General features: G+C 39.6%; 1 protein-coding gene and 1 long non-coding RNA gene across 8 annotated transcripts in view; both read left to right on the forward strand.

The window, feature by feature from the left end:
• CA10 (carbonic anhydrase 10 (inactive)) overlaps nucleotides 1-18,420 on the forward strand; it is a 797,854-nt gene that overhangs the window by 478,038 nt on the left and 301,396 nt on the right. The window lies entirely within an intron of this gene.
• On the forward strand, nucleotides 5,193-5,852 carry LOC147352809 (uncharacterized). The gene is made up of 2 exons (XR_015146962.1): nucleotides 5,193-5,315; nucleotides 5,672-5,852. It is a non-coding gene; the product is annotated as an uncharacterized LOC147352809 (long non-coding RNA).

Raw genomic sequence — 18,420 nt, forward strand, 5'->3', positions numbered from 1 at the left:
TATTGGAGTTTCAGCTTCAACATCAGTCCTTCCAGTGAACACTCAGGACTGATTTCCTTTAGGATGGATTGGTTGGATCTCCTTGCAGCCCAAGGGACTCTCAAGAGTCTTCTCCAACACCACAGTTCAAAAGCATCAAATCTTTGATGCTCGGCTTTCTTTATACGCCAACTCTCACATCCATACATGACTACTGGAAAAACCATAGCCTTGACTAGATGGACCTTTGTTGGCAAAGGAATCTCTCTGCTTTTTAGTATGCTGTCTAGGTTGGTCATAAGTTTTCTTCCAAGGAGCAAGTGTCTTTTAATTTCATGGCTGCAGTCACCATCTGCAGTGATTTTGGAGCCCCCCCCCCCCAAAAAAAATAAATAAATAAATAAATAAAGTATCTCACTGTTTCCACTGTTTCCCCATCTATTTGCCATGAAATGATGGGACTGGATGCCATGATCTTAGTTTTCTGAATGTTGAGCTTTAAGTCAACTTTTTCACTCTCCTCTTTCACTTTCATCAAGAGGCTCTTTAGTTCTTCTTCACTTTCTGCCATAAGGGTGGTGTCATCTGCATATCTGAGGTTATTGATATTCCTCCAGGCAATCTTTATTCCAGCTTGTGCTTCCTCCAGCCCGGCATTTCTCATGATGTACTCTGCATATAAGTCTCTCTCTAAGACCTTTTAAATAGATCCTTCAGTCACAAAAACCGAAACAACAAAGACTCTCTGAGCTTTTTACCCTCTTTCTACAACTCCATTCCTCATCACACTAAATATATCATTAAGATCTTTCAGTCTCCTTTAAAGCAATACTGTGAAAAACAAACAATAAACAAACAAACAAACAAAATTAGAATTACTTTGGTATATTGTTGTAAGAAAAGGATAGTGTATATAACCAGAGACTGTTAGTAGGATTTCATTACCTCAGAAATTTATTTACTGAAGATGGACCTATATCATTTCAGATAACCAGAAGGTAGTACAATGCCTTGGGTCTAAGAGATTCTTCCTGTGGGAGAAAAAGTCAACCAGCATCAGAGGATTCTAGTTTACCCTTCCCTGTAGCAGAGGTCTGAAACTGTTTTTTGAAAGTTCCTTTCAGGCAAAGTCTTGGTCTAATGTTCAAGGCGATTGAAGTGACAAAACAAATGAAAATGTGTCTTATCTTACAAATGCAATGATTTATTCAAAGGCAATGCTGTCAATTAGAGAAGGCTGTCAATTAGAGTTTTTTTGAGCCAGATGTTAGGCAGACATCATAAGTCACCACCACCCTAAAGACAATGGCTCTTTTCCAAAGCAGCCCACTCAAGTCTCCACCTGCCAACCTGGAATGTGCTAGGTGCATGGAGTTCCCTTCAAGGAAGAGACTGTATCTGCTCTTGCAGATATTCCCATGGTTAATTTCTTCTGTAGCTTTTTTTATACTTTCACTATTGCTTAACTCTGGGTAAATTTGTCTGCACACTTTATGTCTCCATCAATTCCATCTTTCTTGCATACACAATATATTCAGCAGTGAATGCAATAATAGTACTTATTCACAAGTAACTTAACAAAGCTCTGTTATAAGCATCCTTCTTGCTCAGCCTCTAGAAATAGTGCATTTGCAGTTCTTACTCTGCTCATTTGTCTGCAACAGAAATATGTTTTTGCTTCTGTTTTATAGCTTTGTTTGTAAAAACTGAAAGCCTATCTTCAGGTAGATAGCCAGGTTTTATGATTCCAGACAGAATGCTTAAACTTTAATGACTTATTGATTTATTGATGTAACTTTTTCTTCTTCTTTTTTAAGTTATGAAAGTATGATAGCACATATACAGGAGACTTAAAAAATACAGAACAGGGTTACATATGGTTCACATAATAGGGTGAACACAACAGTAGGATACAAATTCTATCCAAAATTCCATAGACTATGAATTAGGAGACACTAGAACATATCCAGGGACATAAAACAAGGTACAAAAATTTATGGTCTAAAGGTACTGAAATCATAGAAAGTCTGTTCTATCATTACCGTGGAATTATTTTAGAAATCAATATCAAAAGATATCTGAAGATAACCCACATTTTTCAAATGCAATGTGACGCTTACCAAGAGAGATCTTTGACTCAGCCATTGACAGTCTCAGTAAAGTTAGAGGTCTGAAAAAACACAGCAAGTGATTGCAGAGAAGAAAGCATTTAATTGAGAAATTAATATCAAAGATACTTTAAAACTTCCATGTATTTGGAAGTTAAATGTTCACTGTTAAATGAAGTTAAAATCAAAAGAAGTAAAATTAGAAAATATTTGTAACATAATAAAAATAAAAGAGAATTTACCAGAATTTGAGGCATAAAGTCAAAGCTGGTGAATGCAAGTAAATACAATATGGAACCTTCATAAGATATGAAAACAAACAATAGACACTAGCATAAAATTTTGTGAAATTTGATCAAAATCTGTATTTTAGTTCTGTATCTCATGTTAATTTACTGTTTTGTTTTTTACAACATAGCATTTCTTTATAGTCTCAGAATTTGATTAGAATTTCCAAGTCTCATTCAATTTTTTAAAATCACTAAAATAATAACATTTTTTATTTTTAGCAGTAATACTGGAATCTAAAATACATAGAACCATATCAAAGTTTTGAGTGAATATAAAAAAATGATCATATAGTCCAATTGTTTTTAAGCATAACTGCTTATTAGAAACACATCTGGAGCTTTGGTGAAAAGAACCAGTACTTGGGCATTTGTATTTTTCAAACAAAAATCTGATTCTTAAAAAGTGATTACAAGTTTTTCTATTAAATGGTACTTTTACTGATTGACAATTCTATTTTCTGTTGAACAGTCATGATACAATGATATTCAGTTCAGTTCAGTTCAGTTGCTCAGCCGTGTCCAACTCTTTGCGACCCCATGAATCGCAGCACCCCAGGCCTCCCTGTCCATCACCAACTCCGGGAGTTCACTCAGACTCACGTCCATTGAGTCAGTGATGCCATCTCATCCTCTGTCGTCCCCTTCTCCTCCTGTCCCCAATCCCTCTCAGCATCAGAGTCTTTTCCAATGAGTCAACTCTTCGCATGAGGTGGCCAAAGTACTGAAGTTTCAGCTTTAGCATCATTCCTTCCAAAGAAATTCCAGGGGTGATCTCCTTCAGAATGGACTGGTTGGATCTCCTTGCAGTCCAAGGGACTCCCAAGAGTCTTCTCCAACACCACAGTTCAAAAGCATCAATTCTTTGGCACTCAGCTTTCTTCACAGTCCAACTCTCACATCCATACATGACCACTGGAAAAACCATAGACTTGACTAGACGGATGTACAATGATATTAAGAGTTGCATAATCACAGTAGTAAAGTGAGAGTCGTTCAGTTATGTCCGACTCTTTGAAACCCTATGGACTCCAGGCCAGAATACTGCAGTTGGTAGCCTTTCCCTTCTCCAAGGGATTTTCCCAACCCAGGGATTGAACCCAGGTATCCCACATTGCAGGCGGATTCTTTACCAGCTGAGCCACCATGGAAGCCGGTAAAGAGCCTGCCTGCAGTAAGGAAGACTTGAGTTCGATCTCTGGGTTGGGAACATCCCCTGGAGAAGGAAATGGCAACCCAATCCAGTATTCTTGCCTGGAGATCCAAAATTTGGAGGAACCTGGTGGACTACAGTCCATAGGGTCACGAAGAATCAGATAAGACTGAGTGACTTCATTTTTTAAATTGCAGTAGTAAAAGACATTTATTTGTGTTCATGATCAATAGCCAGACAAAAGATAAAAGATAATTATAATTGCAAGCTATAATGAAAACATGATTAGCCTAACAATATAAAATAATTACATACAACTTGAGGGGTTAAGTAGAGTGATGTTTTAAGTGGAAGTACATACATGCACACATTCTCATCAATTAAGCCAGTCTATGTCTTTTGGTTGGTGCATTCAATCTATTTACATTTAAAGTAATTATTGATATGTATGATCATATTACCATTTTCTTAATTGTTTTGGGTTTATTTTGGGTAGGTCTTTGCCTTCTCTTGTGTTTCCTGCTGGAGAAGTTCCTTTAGCTTTTGTTGTAAAGCTGTTTTGATGGTGCTGAATTCTCTTAACTTTTGCTTGTCCAGAAATAGTTTGATTTCTTCATCAAATCTGAAGGAGAGTCTTGCTCAGTGAATATTCTTGGTTGTGGGCTCTTGCCTTTTCTGCCCTTTCATCATTTAAAATATGTCATGCAATTCCCTTCTGGCTTGTAACGTTTCTGTTGAGAAAACAGCTTATAACCTTATGGGAGTTCTCTTGTATATTATTTGTCATTTTTCCCTTGTTGCTTTTAATATTTTATCTTTGTCTTTAATTTTCATCAGTTTGATTACTATTTGTCTCAGTGTATTTCTCCTTGGTTTTATCTCACCTGAGACTCTGTGATTCCTGAACTTGGTTGACTATTTCCTTTCCCATGTTAGGGAAGTTTTCAGCTATTATCTCTTCAAACATTTTCTCAGGTATTTTCTCTCTTCTCCTTCTGGGACCCCTACAAAGTGGATTTGGTGTGTTTAGTGTCCAAGAAGTCTCTTAGAGTTGTTTTCCTCTTCTTTTTTTTCCCATTCTTTTTTCTATATTCTGTTTGTGGTACTAATTTCCACCATTCTGTCTTCCAGCTCACTTATCGGCTCTTCTGTTTCAGTTATTCTGACATTGATCCCTTCTAGTGCATTGTTTGCCTCTGTTTGTTGTTCTTTAGTTCTTCTAGGTCTTTGGGAAACATTTCTTGATCTTCTTCATTCTGTTTCCAAGATCCTGAATCCTTCGCTGTTATTGTTCTGAATTGTTTTCCTTCTCCAATTAGTTGTTTTCTGTGGTTTTATCTTGTCCCTTCATCTGGGATATAATTTCTGCTTTTTCATTCTGATTAACTTTCTGTAATTCAATTTTGGTTCTAGCCACTGTGGGATTATGGTTCTTCTTGCTTCTTCTGTCCATCCTCTAATGGATGACTCTAAGAGGCTTGTGTAAGCTTCCTGATTGGAGGGTTTGGTGTGGGAAAAACTGGGTCTTGCTCTGGTGGGCAGGGCCATGCTCAGTAAATTTTAATCCAATTGTCTGCTTATGGGTGGGGTGGCACTCCCTACCTGTCAGTTGTTTGGCCTGAGGTGACCCAGATCTGGAATATATAAGCTCTGTGGAGGGCTAATGGTGATCCTCAAGAGGACTTAAGCTAAAGTTTAGCTTCCAGGACCGCTTCTGCCATTGCCCCTGTCCCCATGGCAACACACTGCCAACCTACACCTCCACAGGAGAACCTCCAATACTAGAAGGTATGTCTGGTTCAGTCTCCTGTGGAGTCACTGCTCCTTTTCCTGGGTCTTTGTGCATACAAGATTTTGTTTGTGCCCTCCAAGAGTGGAGTCTGTTTCACCCAGTCTTGTGGAAATCTTGTAATCAAATCCTGCTGGCTTTCAAAGTCAGAATACCTGGGGATTCCCAGACCCTTTACCTGATCCCCAGGCTAGGAAGCTTAATATGAAGCTGAGAACCATGACAACAGTGTAAGAACTTCTTTGATATTATTATTATCCAGTTTGCGGGTCATCTACAGAGCAGTTATTGAATTTGATTTTATTGTGTTTACACCCTTCCTACTATCTTATCGCAGCTTCCTCTTTGTCTTTAGATATGGAGTATCTTTTTTGGTGGGTTACAGCATCCTCCTCTGGATGGTTGGTCAAGAGCTAAATGCGATTTTGGTGGTCCTGCAAGAGGAGATGAGAGCACATCCTTCTCCACCATCTTGAACTAGAAGCCTATTGATCCAAATTTTATTAAAAGGACAATTATTTAATATGTATGAAAAATAAGTTATTAGTTTTATATATATATATGAATATTATATAATATTATAATACATATACAATTTCTCTGTGTAAGTTTATATGTAAGAGAGACTTTTGCACCAATGCATGTTTGATGCACTACACTTTACAGGGAAATGTTTCCAATGGGGTAAATCTAATAACTACAAACCCTTTAAACTTACACATAATACAGATCATAGTAAATGTCAACTCTAACATTGCACACATTCTGAGAGTAAGTGCAGAGTTATCTGACTTTGCAGTGCTCAATCACAGTTGTGTCTAATGGATACATGAGATATTTTGGTATTTTTGCAGGTGCTGATCATGACATCCAGGTCTTTAAATTTCTAGGTTTTGTTTCTAATGGCATCAAGGTTTACAAAACCAGAATCAGTTGTCCAGAATTAGTATATCCTATTGATCCTTGTCCTATTCTAATAACATTCTTTGTTTTTAATTCTATTTTCTTTTAAAATAAAATATATTATATACAGAGAATAGGTTATAAAGTAGACCCTATCAGCTGCCCATTTTAAATCTGTCCTCATTTCTACCTTCATTGGCAGAGTACTTATTTTGTTAAGGTGGTTTCTCTCAGTAAATATGACTACTCAATGGGCAAAGCACAAGATCATCATTGTAATCTCATACCACTTATAAGTGACCAACTTAGAGGTGGATGTGCGACTTTGTTCAAGCTAAAGAGTTGAGAAATTCATGGAAGGCACTCACAGGAAATGTTCTCTTGCTCTTAAAAAGAGATATAAGGGGGAGACAATACTATTTCTTTCTCTAGTCATTGACATTCCTGAGTATGTTGCCTGGAAGTGCTGATGAAGCAAAACCCACAAAGGAAGACACAGCCACAGAGAAGTGAGGTCAGAGCCCTGATGCACCCTGCCTTGAGCCTTCCCCACATATAGATGGCTTGCAATGTGAGATAATAAATCTCCTTAAATTTAAGTTGACCAGGTACAGGTTTTCTGCCAATGTAGCCAAAAGGATAAACCAATGCATGTTGTGTCTGCTTGGAGGAGCTTCTTTCCATGTTTACATGGACAGGTCCCTAGTCCTACAAGCCAAGGTGCCTAGTCTTCACAGTGGAATGAACTATTGCCTCACCCAATTTCTCTTGAAACGTTTTGTGCAAATATCCTGCTATTTTTCCTATTTACTGGTACATCTTTATGAATTTGCCTGCTTATGGTTTCAGACAAATTCACATTGCAAGTTTTCTTACAGAAGAGTCAGATCTGTTCCAGAAATAGTACTAGGATCATGACTCAGTAAAATATTTACCAGCAAAGAAGATGAAATCCTATGCACACATCAGAAAATATGCTGTGAGAATTAGAGGTAATACAGTAGAATGGATATGTGTGAATGTTATGAAACCAGCAAAAGAGACTATAAAATCTAACTCTCAGTGCATACACACAGTTAAAGTCACATATGATGGCAAATATAAGTGACACAAGAACTGAAGATTCAATGTTGGGGTAAGAGGGTATAAATACTAAAATCAGATTGATTATATTATTTGCAGCCAAAGATGGGCAAGCTCTGTACAATAAGTAAAAACAAGAACTGGAGCTGACTGTAGCTCATATCATGAACTATTTAGCAAAATATTGGCTCAACTTGAAGAAAGTAGGGAAAACCACTAGACTATTCAGGTATGACCTAAATAAATCCCTTATGATTATACATGGAAGTGGTGAATAGATTTCAAGGGATAAGATCTGGAAGACAGAGTGCCTGAAGAACTATGGATCGAAGTTCATAACATTATACAGGAGCTGGTGACCGAAACCCTACCCAAGAAAAAGAATTGGAAGAAGACAAAGTGGTTGTCTGAGGAGAACTTACAAATAGCTGACAAAAGAAAAGATGCTAAAGGCAAAGGGGACAAGGAAAGATATACCCAACTGAATGCAGAGTTCCAGAGTATATCAGGGAGAGATAAGAAAGCCTTCTTAAGTATGCAATGCATAAACAGAGGAAAGTAATAGAATGTGAAAGACTAGAGAGCTCTTCAGTGTGTCTGCCCTCTGATGCCCTCTTGCAACACCTACCATCTTACTTGGGTTTCTCTTACCTTGGGCATTGGGTATCTCTTCACAGCTGTTCCAGCAAAGCTCAGCCACTGCTCCTTACCTTGGACGAGGGGTATCTCATCACCGCCGCCCTTCCTGACCTTCAATGTGGGATAGCTCCTATAGGCCCTCCTGCGCCCATGCAGCTACCACTCCGTGATGTGGGGTTGCTCTTCCTGGTCACCGCCCCTGACCTCGGACGCGGGGTAGCTCCTCTTGGCCACCGCCCCTGACCTCAGACGTGGGGTAGCTCCTCTTGGCCACCGCCCCTGACCTCAGGGTGGGGTAGCTCCTCCCGGCCGCTGCCCCTGACCTCAGACTTTGGTAGCTCCTCTCGGCCATTCCTGCGTCATCACTGGCACTCTTGGCCACTGCCCCTGACCTCGGACGTGGGGTAACTACTCTTGGCCGCCGTTCTTCGGACATGGGGTCCTCCCGGATTCTGCCCCTCCTCTCGGCCGCACGTAGTGTGCCGGTCAAGAAAACTAGTCAATCTAATCACACTAGGACCACAGCCTTGTCTAACTCAATGAAACCGAGCCATGCCCATGGGGCAACCCAAGATGGGCAGGTCATGATGGAGAGATTTGACAGAATGTGGTCCACTGGAGAAGGGAATGGCAAACCACTTCAGATTTCTTGCTTTAAGAACCCTATGAAGAGTATGAAAAGGCAAAAATGATAGGATACTGAAAGAGGAACTCCCCAGGTCAGTAGGTGCCCAATATGCTACTGGAGATCAGTGGAGAAATAACTTCAGGAAGAATGAAGGGATGGAGCCAAAGCAAAAACAATACTCAGCTGTGGATGTGACTGGTGATAGAAGCAAGATCTGATGTTGTAAAGAGCAATATTGCATAGGAACCTGGAAAATCAGGTCCATGAATCAAGAAAAATTGGAAGTGGTCAAACAAGGGATGGCAAGAGTGAATGTCGACATTCTAGGAATCAGCAAATGCAAATGGACTGGAATGGGTGAATTTAACTCAGATGACCATTATATCTACTACTGTGGGCAGGAATCCCTCAGAAGAAATTGAGTAGCCATTATGGTCAACAAAAGAGTCTGAAATGCAGTACTTGGATGCAATCTCAAAAACGACAGAATGATTTCTTTTCGTTTCCAAGGCAAACCATTCAATATCACAGTAATCCAAGTCTATGCCCCAACGAGTAATGCTGAAGACACTGAAGTTGAACGGTTCTATGAAGACTTACAAGACCTTATAGAACTAACACCCAAAAAAGGTGTCTTTTTCATTATAGAGGACTGGAAAGAGAAAGTAGGATGTCAAGAAACACCTGGAGTAGCAGGAAAATTTGGCCTTGGAATATGGAGTGAAGCAGGGCAAAGACTAGTAAAGTTTTGCCAAGACAATGCACTGGTCATAACAAACACCCTCTTCCAACAACAGAAGAGAAGACTCTCCACATGGACATCACCAGATGGTCAACACCGAAATCAGATTGATTATATTCTTTGGAGCCAAAGATGGAGAAGCTCTATACAGTTAGCAAAAACAGGACCAGGAGCTGACTGTGGCTCAGATCATGAACTCTTTATTGCCAAATTCAAACTTAAAATGAAGAAAGCAGGGAAAACCACTAGACCATTCAGGTATGACCTAAATCAAATCCCTTATGATTATACAGTGGAAGTGAGAAATAGATTTAAGGGCCTAGATCTGATAGATAGAGTGCCTGATGAACTATGGAATGAGGTTTGTGACATTGTACAGGAGACAGGGATCAAGACCATCCCCATGGAAAAGAAATGCAAACAAGCAAAATGGCTGTCTGGGGAGGCCTTACAAATAGCTGTGAAAAGACGAGACGTGAAAAGCAAAGGAGGAAAGGAAAGATATAAGGATCTGAATGCAAAGTTCCAAAGTATAGCAAGGAGAGATAAGAAAGCCTTCCTCAGTGATCAATCCAAAGAAATAGAGGAAAACCACAGAATGGGAAAGACTAGAGATCTCTTCAAGGAAATTAGAGATACCAAGGGAACATTTCATGCAAAGATGGGATCGATAAAGGACAGAAATGGTATGGACCTAACAGAAGAAGAAGATATTAAAAAGAGGTGGCAAGAATACACAGAAGAACTGTACAAAAAAGATCTTCACGACCCAGATAATCACGATGGTGTAATCACTCATCTAAAGACAGGCATCCTGGAATGTGAAGTCAAGTGGGCCTTAGAAAGCATCACTACAAACAAAGCTAGTGGAGGTGATGGAATTCCAGTTGAGCTATTTCAAATCCTGAAAGATGATGGTGTGAAAGTGCTTCACTCAATATGCCAGAAAATTTGGAAAACTCAGTAGTGGCCACAGGACTGGAACAGGTCAGTTTTCATTCCAATCCCAAAGAAAGGCAATGCCAAAGAATGCTCAAACTACCACACAATTGCACTCACCTCACATGCTAGAAAAGTAATGCTCAAAATTCTCCAAGCCAGGCTTCAGCAATACATGAGCCGTGAACTTCCTGATATTCAAACTGGTTTTAGAAAAGGCAGAGGAACCAGAGATCAAATTGCCAACATCCTCTGGATCATCAAAAAAGCAAGAGAGTTCCAGAAAAACATCTATTTCTGCTCTATTGACTATGCCAAAGCCTTTGACTGTGTGTATCACAATAAACTGTGGAAAATTCTTAAAGAGATGGGAATACCAGACAACCTGACCTGCCTCTTGAGAAATCTGTATGCAGGTCAGGAAGCAACAGTTAGAACTGGACATGGAACAACAGACTGGTTCCAAATAGGAAAAGGAGTACGTCAAGCCTATATATTGTCACCCTACTTATTTAACTTATATGCAGAGTACATCATGAGAAACCCTGGACTAGAAGAAACAAAAGCTGGAATCAAGATTGCTGGGAGAAATATCAATAACCTCAGATATGCAGATGACACCACCTTTATGGCAGAAAGTGAAGAGGAACTCAAAAGCCTCTTGATGAAAGTGAAAGTGGAGAGTGAAAAAGTTGGCTTATAACTCAACATTCAGAAAACGAAGATCATGGCATCCGGTCCCATCACTTCATGGGAAATAGATGGGGAAACAGTGAAAACAGTGTCAGACTTTATTGTTTTGGGCTCCCAAATCACTGCAGATGGTGACTGCAACCATGAAATTAAAAGACGCTTACTCCTTGGGAGGAAAGTTATGACCAACCTAGATAACATATTTAAAAGCAGAGACATTACTCTGCCAACAAAGATCCGTGTAGTGAAGGCTATGGTTTTTCCTCTGGTCATGTATGGATGTGAGAGTTGGACTGTAAAGAAGGCTGAGCACCGAAGAATTGATGCTTTTGAACTGTGGTGTTGGAGAAGACTCTTGAGAGTCCCTTGGACTGCAAGGAGATTCAACCAGTCCATTCTAAAGGAGATCAGCCCTGGGATTTCTTTGGAAGGAATGATGCTAAAGCTAAAACTGCAGTACGTTGGCCACCTCATGCGAAGAGTTGACTCATTGGAAAAGACTCTGATGCTGTGAGGCTTTGGGGGCAGGAAAAGAAGGGGACGACAAAGAATGAGATGGCTGGATGGCATCATTGACTCGATGGATGTGAGTCTGAGTGAACTCCAGGTGTTGGTGTTGGACAGGGAGGCCTGGCGTGCTGCGATTCATGGGGTCGCAAAGAGTCAGACATGACTGAATGACTGAACTGAACTGAGAGAGCTCTTCAAGAAAAGTGATGATACCAAGGGAATATTTCATGCAAAAATGGGCATAATAAAGGACAGAAATAACAAGAAACTAACAGAAGCAATTAAGAAGAGGTGGCAACAATACACAGAATAACTCTACAGAAAATATCTTAATGACTTGTAACATCATGATGGTGTTTTTACTCACCTAGTGCTAGACATCCTGGAGTATGAAGTCAAGTGGGCCTTAGGAATTATTGCTGTGAACAAAGCTAATGGAGGTGATGAAATCCAGCTGAGCTGTTTAAAATCCTAAATGATGATGCTGTGAAAGTACTGCTCTCAGTATTCCAGCAAATTTGGAAAACCCAACTGTGGCCACAGGACTGGAAACTGTCAGGTTTTATTCCAATACCAAAGAAAGTCAATGCCAAAGAATGTTCAAACTACTGTACAATTGCAGTCAGTTCACAAGCTAGCAAGGTAATGCTCAAAATCCTTCAAGCTAAGCTTCAACTATACATGAACTGAGAACTTCAGATGTACAAGTTGGATTTTAAAAAGGCAGAGGAACCAGAGATCAAATTGCCAACATCTGTTGGATCAGAGAAAAAGGAAGGGGATTCCAAAAAGCAATCTGCTTCACTGACTACATGAAAGCCTTTGGCTCTGGATCACAACAAACTGCGGAAAAGAGATGGGAATACCAAATCACCTTACCTGTCTCCTGAGAAACCTGTATTCAGGGAAAGAAGCAACAGTCAGAACAAGACATGGAACAATGGACTGGTTCAAAATTGGGAAAGGAGTACGTCAAGCCTGTATATTGTCACCCTGCTTATTTAACTTAAATGCAGATTCCTGTGCCATGCTGAGTTGCTCCGTTTCATCTGACTCTTTTTGACACTATGGAATGTTGCCTGCCAGGCTCCTCTGTCCATGGGGATCCTGCAGGTGATAATACTAGAGTGGATTGTCATGCCCTCCTCCAAGGGATCTTCCCAACCCATGGATCAAACCCAGGTCTCCTGCATTGCAGGCATATTTTTTACCTTCTGAGCCAGCAGGGAAGCCCAAGAATACTGGAGTGGGTGGCCTATCACTTCTCCAGGGGATCTTCCTGACCCAGGAATCAAACCAGGATCTTCTTCATTGCAGGTACATTCTTTACCAGCTGAGGTACCAGGGAAGCCCGTATGCAGAGCATGTCATGAGAAATGCCAGTTTGGATGAATCACAAGCTGGAATCAAGATTGTCAGGAAAAATATCAATAAACTTAGATATGCAGATGATACCATTCTAATGGCAGAAAACAAAAAGGAACTAAAGAGCCTCTTGATGAAGGTGGGGAAAAAAAAAAAAAACAACAGTGAAAAATCTGGCTTAAAATTCAGCATCCGAAGTATTAAGATCACAGAATCACATAAAGTTGCATCAACTTATGGCAAATAGAATGGGAAAACATGGAAAGAGTGACAGATTTTATTTTCTTGGACTCCAAAATCACTGGGGATGATGACTGCAGCCACAAAATTAAAAGATGCTTGTTCCATGGAAGAAAAGCTATGAGAAACCTAGACAGCTTAAGAGAGGCATTACTCTTCCAACAAAGGTCCATCTAGTTGAACTATTTTTCTTCCAGTAGTAATGTATGGATGTGAGAGTTTGGCTGTAAAGAAGACTGAGCACTGAAGAAGTGATTCTTTCAAATTGTAGTGCTGGAGAAAATTCCTGAGATTCTCATAGACTGCAAGGAGATCAAACCAATCAATCCTAAAGGAAATCATCCCTGAATATTCACTGGAAGGACTGATGCTAAAGCTGATGCTTCAATACTTTGACCACCTGCTGAGAGGAGCTGACTCATTGGTAAAGATCTTGATGCTGGGAAAGATTGAGGGCAGGGGGAGAAGGGGGCGATAGGGGATGAGATGGTTGGATGGCATCACTGACTCATTGGACATGAGTTTGAGCAAACTCTAGGAGATAGAGAAGGACAGGGAATCCTGACGTGTTGTATTCCATGGGGTTGCAGAGAGTTGAACCCAACTTAGTGACTGAACAACAAGGAAGGTTAAGCCTTGACTTTTTGCAGCTACAAGAAATTAAAGAGGAACAAAAAGAACACATCCTTCCTGAGGGTGAACAAAAGGAATTGTATATCATATAAGAATCTGGTCCTCTCAAGGAAAGCCTGACTGTTTGGCTTATGGAAATGAAGGCCAGTACTATCTGTTCTCTACCACTATCACTTAGCCCTTCAGAATATTAATTTACCTTTACTTCTGAGCAACCACAAGGGTCTCATGAAGTGGATTCTGCCCTGTTTTGCCATGGGCTTGGCTCTGTTTTGCTTTCTCTTTCTTAACTGATAAACTGTGAGTTTATTCTCACAAGATCTTCTTGTGCTGCTGCTTTGATTTCAAGGTTGATCTGTTTCATTTAAGATATCTGTACTTATAGCACACATTCTTGGACTGTGGTTCTGGTGTTTTACCTCTATACTCAAAGCCTCCTAGCTTTCTCCCTCATGTAGTCAGTTGCTCTCGACAATGCCTTTATGATGTCTTTCTCATTTGTACTTTCCTCTGTACTGGTATAATGCATAGGAATCTCAAACCCAAAACTCAAAAACTAAAATCATCCTTCTTATCCTTAGGCTTAGACTTACTCTCCAAATTAAAAAAACATAAGAAAGGGCTATAATGAATCCTTCTTTTTATCTGTAATTTACCAACTCTGTATCATTAAAGCCACAAGGAAATTTTATTAGGGCATTTTTGTCCTAACCTGAATCTAAACTCAGTGAGAGATTGAGATAGAATTCAAAGTTGAAGTTGAACAGAAGGTCCTAATAATGTGATCAGAAGTGCTGTGCTCTGCCTTTTGGTTCATGTCAGACATCTAAAGAATGTGTGTCAAATCACCCAGAAAGACAGCAAACATGAAGGAATATCAGTTTGGAATAAAGAGGGCTGGATGTAGTAACTCTGCCTTGCTAGATTGCAGTCTTGAACTAAAGAAACAGTCAATAGGTAATGAGTTCTATACAGGGTACTGTACTAATATAAGTACTTTACCTGCCTTATCAGTGAGATGGGTACTATCATTTGCCCCTATATTGCAGGTAAAAATCCTGAGGATTAGCATGATTTTTCCAAGCCCACACAGTTAAATTTTGAATTCAGTATTCAAACTCAGTTCTGCCAGACAAAAAAGCTGGCTTCTTAATACTATATTGTATTTACTTTATCCCTACGATCCCAAGTTTTATCCATAAAATAAATCTAAGTGCTTATTTTCCAGGTTTAGTGTAATGGATAAGTTATACTGTACAAGGAAGGTACCACCCTGTATGACACTGAGGAACAATGGTAGGAACCCCATGGCTCATTGCTTGGCTGTGTTTTGCTGATTTTCGTAATTGATTTTCATTTGAATTCCTTTGTTAGAGCTCTATTTTGTATCTCTTTCAAAGTTTTCCAATTTTCTTTCTGTTTAATTCTTCCTTTATATTTGGGCTTTTGGTTTACTTTAAGTTACTTGATTATAGTCCAGCCTATAAGACCCTCCCTAACCTTGTCATTTCATTTTTATACATAGTCATTATTGCATGTCTGGACCACAGTAGCAATTTACCTAACATCTGATGAAAAAAATCAGTGATTTTTGTCATTTACATATTAACTTGCCTCTTCTAAAAGACAGAGCTTTTTAAACTGCATCATTCTGTACATGGTAGGAAAGCACAGGATATATTCAGAGCCTGCTGCTTCTTGCTTTTTTTTACTCAATAAGGAATATATAATTAACCAAGGTCTATGAATCCCTGATTTCACACACTTGTGTCTCCCTCTAACATTTTTGAGGGCCTTCTGTTTTGTAGGGTACTCTGTTAGGTATCAAGGCTACAAATGTTAATAAAATAAGGTATCTGCCATTAGGATGTATGTACTCAATGTTGTAGGGAAAATATAAGAAATTAAAGTAACTACTATTCAGAGTTCTATAAAGGGCACAGCGGTGGTGGATGGGAAGGAGAAGAGACAGGCAAGAGCAGGGTCACAGAAGGTGCTAGAGAGCTAATCTAAAGACTCTCTTGAGGAAAATCGTGTATTCTCAACCATTTACTGTTGAGAAGTACAGGGTATGTATGTAGAGATGTTTGCTATGTAATGGCGAGGGCACTTGCTCTGGTGTGGAATGTCTCATTGAATTTCTGTGGAAGTTTTGATAATGCATCGTCATTCCAGAAAAAAAAAAAAAAAAATTGTCAGTCTCCAAATAAGAAACAAGGCACTTTCACGCTGAGTAATAACTGCATTCACTCCCCCACAGTAATTAAGCAGTTCCATACCCTTTTACTGAGTTAGAATACCCCTTCAGTTCAGTTCAGTTCAGTCGCTCAGTCATATCCGACTCTTTGCGACCCCATGAATTACAGCACACCAGGCCTCCCTGTCCATCACCAACTCCCAGAGTTTACTCAGACTCACGTCCATCAAGTCGGTGATGCCATCCAGCCATCTGTCCTCTGTCATCCCCTTATCCTCCTTCCCCTAATCCCTCCCATCATCAGAGTCTTTTCCAATGAGTCAACCCTTCGAATGAGGTGGCCAAAGTACTGGACTTTTAGCTTTAGCATCATTCATTCCAAAGAACATCCAGGACTGATCTCCTTTAGAATGGACTGGTTGGATCTCCTTGCAGTCCAAGGGACTCTCAAGAGTCTTCTCCAACACCACAGGTCAAAAGCATCAATTCTTCGGCACTCAGCTTTCTTCAAAGTCCAACTCTCACATCCATACATGGCTGCTGGAAAAACCATAGCCTTGACTAGACGGACCTTCATTGGCAAAGTAATGTCTCTGCTTTTAATATGCTATCTAGGTTGGTCATAACTTTCCTTCCAAGGAGTAAGCGTCTTTTAATTTCATGGCTGCAATCACCATCTGCAGTGATTTTGGAGCCCCAAAAGATAAAGTCTGACACTGTTTTCACTGTTTCCCCATCTATTTCCCATGAAGTGATGAGACCAGATGCCATGATCTTCGTTTTCTGAACGTTGAGCTTTAAGCCAACTTTTTCACTCTCCTCTTTCACTTTCATCAAGAAGCTTTTTAGTTCCTCTTCACTTTCTCCCATAAAGGTGGTGTCATCTGCATACCTGAGGTTACTGATATTTCTCCTGGCAATCTTGATTCCAACTTGTTCTTCTTCCAGCCCAGCATTTCTCATGATGTACTCTGCATATAAGTTAAATAAGCAAAGTGACAATATACAGCCCTGACGTACTCCTTTTCCTATTTGGAACCAGTCTGTTGTTCCATGAATACAACTTACTTCATGTATTTATTAGAATTTTCTGAAGCTTAGAGCAGTTCCAAAAGACATATTTCTTTGGGGGTTTGGAGGTAAATGGGAAATGATTTAGAAGGTACTATTTCCATCAGGATTTTTCCTATAGTAAATTAACTAAGACAGAATGAATATATGTCTAAAAGTCCTAGACAATAACCAAAACTCAGACAAAATAGTTTAGTGAGAAATGCCCCAGATTAAGAATCCAGATCCAGGATCCCTGACTCCAGTCTGTCATTTGCTTCTTCTGTTGATTTAGAGGGCTTCGATTTTTAAATTATGTTAATAAATATTTGTAAAGTGAATGAATTAATGGATGAATGTAAGACAGGGATAGTAATACTTGCACCACCTACTTCACAAGAGTTTTAAATAATGTAATTAATTATACATTTGAGAAGATAAAATGTTTCAAGACATTTGTATTCCAATTTGTAAATTCATAGTGATAAATATCACTGTCAGGATTTTGTTGTTCATTGTTCAGTCAGTCCGTCATGCCCAACTCTTTGCTCCTCTTTGGACTGCAGCACACCAGGCTTCCCTATCTTTCACTTTCACTTTCTGGAGTCTGCTCAAACATATTCATTGAGTTGATTATTACATCCAACCATCTCATCTTCTATCGTCCTCTTCTCCTCCTTCCCTCAATCTTTCTCAGCATCAAGGTCTTTTCCAGTGAGGATCTTCACATCAGATGGCCAAAGTATTGGAGCTTCAGCTTCACAATTAGTCTTTACAATAAATATTCAGGGTTGATTTCCTTCAGGATTGATTGGTTTGATCTCCTTGCTGTCCAGGAGACTTTTAAGAGTCCTTTCTAATACCCCATTTCAAAAACATCAATTCTTAAATGCTCAGCCTTCTTTATGGTCCAGCTGTCACATCCATACATGACTACTGGAAAAACCATAGCTTTGACTAGGTGGACATTTGTCAGCAAAGTTGTATCTCTGCTTTTTAATATGCTGTGTAGGTAAGTTTGTCATAGCATTTCTTCCAAGGAACAAACATATTTTAATTTCATGGCTATAGTTATCACCTTCAGTTATTTTGGAGCCCAAGAAAATAAAATAAAGTCTGTCACTGTTTCCATTTTGTCATTTGTCATTACTTCATTTCCATCTACTTGCTACAAAGTGATGGGACTGGATGCCATGATCTTCATATTATGAATGCTGAGATTTAAGCCAGCATTTTTACTCTTCTCATCCACCTTCATCAAGAGGCTTTTTAGTTCCTCTTCGCTTTCTGCCATTAGGGTGGTGTCATCTGCATACCTGAGGTTTTTCTCCTGGCAATCTTGATTCCAGCTTGTAATTCATCCAGCTCCGCATTTCACATGATTTATTCTGCATGTAAGTTAAATAAGCAGGCCAGCAATGTGCAGTCTTGACATACTCCTTTCCCAGTTTCGAACCAGTCCATTGTTCCATGTCTGGTTCT

This window comes from Bos grunniens, chromosome 19 (genome assembly GCF_055505025.1).
Source record: "Bos grunniens cultivar Pamir isolate PY7600 chromosome 19, Bosgru_T2T1.0, whole genome shotgun sequence".
NCBI lineage: Eukaryota > Metazoa > Chordata > Mammalia > Artiodactyla > Bovidae > Bos > Bos grunniens.